This window comes from Halyomorpha halys, unplaced genomic scaffold, assembly GCF_000696795.3.
Source record: "Halyomorpha halys isolate HHAL.00 unplaced genomic scaffold, Hhal_1.1 Scaffold841.1, whole genome shotgun sequence".
Taxonomy (NCBI): Eukaryota; Metazoa; Arthropoda; class Insecta; order Hemiptera; family Pentatomidae; genus Halyomorpha; species Halyomorpha halys.
The window spans coordinates 253,247-259,126 of record NW_027108805.1 but is presented as its reverse complement, the minus strand read 5'-3'; positions in this window follow the sequence as shown (position 1 = coordinate 259,126).

Sequence of the window (5,880 nt, the reverse complement as noted above, 5' to 3'; positions counted from 1 at the left end):
TCGATGTGAAAATTTTAATTCCCCCCCCCCCCCATAGATCACGTGACTAGTGGTTAGGGTAGGGTCCAAAGTCCAAAATGACTCATTGAGCAGTGGTAAAGCCGGTTCGAGGCTAGGGTCCAAAGTCCAAGGACACGTGGTTAAGGCTGGTTTGAGGCTAGGGTCCAAAGTCCAATTTTACTCATTTACTGCGCCAGAATCGGCTTATTACCCCTACTCCCAATATATCTCTTAGTTTATCCAGGGCCATACCATACCTTTATTATTAAACCGCTAAAGTGGTTGCCGCCGTGGGAGCCTGCCAAGAGACCAGGACCCGACCGAGTTAAAATTCTCTTAACCGCAGAAGTCCCGCTCTCTCGGGTCAATATATACGTTGAATATTAATGCACCTTCTGAACAGTTGGACGACATTACACGAACTGGAGGAAGCAGTACTTGGAACAAGAGGCCCCGAACAATGTGAGAACACATACCCCAAGTGCTCCATTGTCGAGAGACCATCTCAATGCTACGTCTTGGAGTAAATGTGTTATTCAACACTGCCTTTGTATTCGGCTGGATTCTTCTCACGATTTTCTCACCTTTTCAATATCTTTTTTTTTTTATTCCTTTTTGGTTATCTATTGGCTTTTAGAAATTGATTCATTATATTTCTAAGCTCATTGTTAAATGTCTTTCTTTTTTTAATCTTTGTTTTAGAACAGATCTCAATTATAGGCGCATTTTTAGGGTTGATGTTATTAATAATTTTTAAACATTATAAAATTCATAGGTCCACTGAGATTTTGTTTTGAATTAAATTTTGATTACGTCTACGTAACTAGTAAAAGAAACTATTGAATTTGAGTGCTAATAGACATCTGTACATCGAATGGACTTTGAGATATAGATGTTTCAGTACATTATATACAACATAGTTATGAAATATTACTTTTTATAAACCTATATATGGAGAACTATTGAACGTAAATAGCTCTATTAGGGTTCATATTTTAGCAAATTTACTCTATTTCAAATTATGATCTTATAGGTTTTCTAGTTTTGTTGGTAGATATAAAGATATAGAGCTCCGATTGAAAAATAAATTATTTTTAAGGATTTAAACCAGCCACCATTTTATTTTTTATTTTATTATTCCCCTATCCATACTTGTCAGACTCATCAATTCTAAATAGTTTTAATTAAAGCCATAAAAAATTGGTGTAAAATAACTGACATCTTCTTCTCTTAGGCTCTTGTACTACTATGAACTAAGTATATATGCAAACTAAAGCAATAAATTATGTAGCATCGTAAGACGTACTATATATCATTTCGTTGTTGCTAGGTGTTACACCATTAGGAGTTTCCCGACGGAAAGGTAATTCAGTTTTGTATAAAATAATTTTCTTCGGTGCGGGCATCACTCATATTTTACTTAGTACCCAGCGTAGATTGGTGGGCACAAGTTGAATTTATTTTTATGTTGATTTTCATCATGAACAAAAATTTTTTATTATTCTTCATAAAAATTCTTGTTTAAGGACATCTCGAGGTGGATAGCGACTATATATTTTGTTCCCACCAAGAATACAACAATTTAGCGAAAGATATCGAAGCCGAAATGCATTCAGGAAAGGTCTTGCGGTCTCGGCTTCTTCCGTTAGAATTGGATATTTTTATATTTCCTTTTTTCTCTTTTATTTATTAAAAATTCGAATTCCTCTCGTATTCAATCCTTATAATCCAGAATCCTTCGTAAAATCCTCAATGCTCCTTACTTTGTCAGAAATAAAATCATACATAAAGACCTTAATGTTCCCTATGTAACCGATCTAGCCCGAACCAGATATCACTCCTTCCATTATAAACTCTCTAACCACTCAAACCCCCTAGTTTCTAATCTTGCATCCTCTTCCATTCCTGAAAAGAAGATGGCCACGAGACCAGCTAATGTAAAATGTCATTAGAGTGCTACCAATAGGTAGTTTCTCTACACGCCTGTAACATTCCAATTTAACTTAATTTAACGGATTTACTAAATGTATTAGAATGTACAGTTGTAAATAGCAATAAATAAATATTAAAAAAATTTATAATTATTTTTTATTTATCTATTGTTTATAATTGCTAATAATGTAATTTTTTTTTGCTGATTTTTTTTTATCTATTGAGATAATTTATTTATCCATCATGTTGACTGACCTATAAATGTGATAAAAGACCTTTTTGGAGTAGCAAAATTGATATTCATTTCCAGTACCTCTAGAAACCCTTAAAGACGAATTTTCGAAAAATCAGAAAGGACTCACTAAGCACCACAACTCGTGTATAATGGATACTAATCTAATTAAATACAATTCAAAATGATCTGTGACTTATCTGGTGTTTTAAAACAAACCATTTTTAAGATGGTTACACATTTTTAATGCATTTCCTTAGGGAAGTTTTTTTTTTTAACCTTTTCACTTGTTAGTAATTCTTATTTTTTTCACTTCATCTTTAAATTTATTAATTTATCAACTACTAATAAATAAAAATAGGTATAAATTTAAATAGTTTATGATTTGTTTTCCACTATACCGTATTTAAAAATTCCGTGCTTAATGTTTCTATTATATCATAATATCTTATATTCTCAAAAATTTAGTAATGGAGGTAGGTATTTAAAAAAATATAGAAGAAAAAACTATGCATTAGCATAATTAATGTAAATGTTTATAAACGCACTGCCAGTTTTTTTGTTTTGTTTTTTTCATTGGCCATGCTTTTTTTTAACGTAATATTTTGTTTTCTTAATGAATTTTCCTTTGACGTAACCGAAATATGGAAGTTTTGCTGAGTAATCTAATGTAATTTTTAAAAAATGTTTTCCTCTTCCCAATTCGCCTTTTGCCTTCATTTCTTTTAGTAAACCAAGAATCCTTAAAAATATGAATATTTTTTTAACAATTCATCAATCTTTCAGAAAACTGGTGATCGCATATAATTCGGTCCTAGAGAATTGAAATAACTTGTCTGGGAATATACGTTGCTGATCCGTATCTGACAATGTAGCAACAAATTTTTATTTCTAGCATGCTGTAATTTACCTTCCAGTTATATTAATATTTTCATTACACTTGCCCATTACTTAAGTTATAAATAGTTTGCGATACCAATTTATTTGTATCTAGGTCAGGCTTATCCTAGGATATTTCTAGTTGAAGGAGATAGGTTAACCTTATAAGTGGGTTTATCTTTATTACTGCAGCGTTCCTTATCTTAATCAGACCCCTTCCTTTGCGAGTCTATAAGAAGATGCCAGATAGTACTACTATAAATAAAACATGTCCTTGCTTGAACAAATTCATTCCGTTATTAAGCTAATAGGAATTTCACAACGTTCTCGCCATTCATAAATCGTGGGTAATATCTTTAACAGATAAGACACAGCAACCTTCGTACAATTACTCCCCTTATCTCTTCTACTCCGGTGGTTGAGGTTTAGTGGGTTATGTTCCCGTCTACTTCTCGCTTTCTAGAGAGGCGAAAGGGGAAAATAATAAGAAAAAAAACGAAGAGAGGTATAAAAAGGAGCGAGTTCCCAGTGTGTGGCCGGGATGTGACGTATCGCTTCGCCTTATGTCGCGTATAATCTGACGCGAAAAGAAAAAAACCCGAGACATTAATCACAACTGTTTTAATGAGCTATCACATTTAACCGCGATGGCTCGCGTTGAGGGTACTTGGGCGGTGTCGTCAACCTTTTACGATTCTCATGTGAATGAAAAAGGTTTTAGGATTTAAACTTGCAATTAAGCAGCAATAAAGTGAAGAAGTTGATTCGAAATCTTCTTCAAGTACCTCAGATTAGTCTGAGATTAAAGTGTATTCACCTTTCTGTTTAGTATATTGATGATGATAGTATATAATAATGATTCCTTCTAATCAACCAAAATACATTTTTTTCAAAATTAGAGGTTTTAGGTTTTAAAATACGCAGAATGCAAAAATTAAATTAAAAAAATCCTGCTGGCAATGTCTAGCCATTTTGTTTTCAAATTTTGCACCAGAATGGTTGATCTCGTTGCTCATTACATCTGCCATTTTGTTTTAAAACAGAGTAATATATATTATCTTAAAATAATTATCCCTACGCCTTATACAAAATATCAAAAAATTATCTCTTAAAAAGGTCTATACTTTATGCTTTGTTTTGTAGATTTTCGAACCCCTGTGAATCAAATCAGAAACTCAATACGCAATAACCGAAATACAAAGCACTCTTGCTAGTCTTTTTTTTTTTTAATATTTATTTATTGCTATTTACAACTGTACATTATAATTCATTTAGTAAATCTGATCTAAGTTAAATTGGAGTGGTAGAGGCGTGTAGAGAAACTACCTATTGGGAGCACTCTAATGACATTTTACATTAGCTGGTCTCGTGGCCATCTTCTTTTCAGGCGCCTAGGAGAATTGTCAGGATTGGAAGAGGATGGAAGATTAGAAACTAGGGGGTTTGAGTGGTTAGAGAGTTTATAATGGAAGGAGTGATATCTGGTTCGGGCTAGATCGGTTACATAGGGAACATTAAGGTCTTTATATATGATTTTATTTCTGACAAAGTAAGGAGCATTGAGGATTTTACGAAGGAGTTTGGATTGTAAGGATTAAATACTAGAGGAATTAGAAGGTTTAGTGGAGCCCCGAAGCTCAACTCCATATCTCCAGATTGATCATATTACAATCATTTGTCCATTTTAAAACATAAAAATACACAATTAAATGTATTCTTTAATATTCTTAGCCAAAATGCAAGGTTATGAAAATATTTATTTATAAAATAATTGTAAAGAGTAAATATTAACATAAAAATAGCTATGCAAATGTTTCCTTTTTGACTGGCGAGATTTTTCTTTATAACTCATTTGTGTAACATTCTCAAAACTCGTGCTCATGAAATATTTAATTTCAGTTATATAAAAAATATTTATGCCATTTCAAAATTTGAGGAGTTGCATATTTAATAAACAAAATAAATTTATTAATTCGTTTAATGTTCTGCATTGAAACGATTTTAATGTAACTCTTTAACTGTTTTTAAGAACCTACATTCATTATAATGCCCTATGTCCAACATAAAGATGTAACTAAAGTTACCTGTGCCTTCTAGTTCTAATGTATTCCTAGTTTTTAATTTAATAACTTTTGATATACCTCGTTAGGTGGATTTTAGGATATTAATTAACTAATTCTGTAAAATTCAAGAGATTAAAAAAAAGTATTGATAATTTTGAAACAATCAGAATCAAATTGTTGTATTTTTATTTATAAACAACAAGAATAGGGGAAAAGAGCGGATATTGTGAACCAGATAAAAGAGACCATTAAAGTGGAATTGTTGGAAATGCAGATATTGTGGAGTTAATAGGGCCCCTTGTACCGGACGTCCTTCGACTGTATATGGCTTTCGATTGAGGCATACCTCAATAATGTTCCTACCCGATACTATACACGTGTGTCTGTTCCAACGTGACCGGGCCTCATAAGGAAAAAAAAGGGCTGGAAAAACCCACAACTTTTAAATCGAAAAGTATTCGGTATTTCTTCGAAAAGAAATTCAAGGAGAAGGATCTGACGTTTTTATTTCTTCTATTTTTAAATCCCGGATCCATTTAAAAATGCAATTTTCAATAAATTTATTACACTCAGTTGATTCTCACGACCGTTGGATATTGTTTCTGTTCGATAAGAATCATCTTTCGATTGCTAACGCAAGTAAATTTTTTCCCTGCTAATTACGCAAGTAAAATAGTTTTCCACTAGTACTTTTCAAAATTTCAGTATATAAATAATAATAAAAACGAATTATAATAAAATATATCCAATAAGTCTCAACCTGTTTTTTTCTTA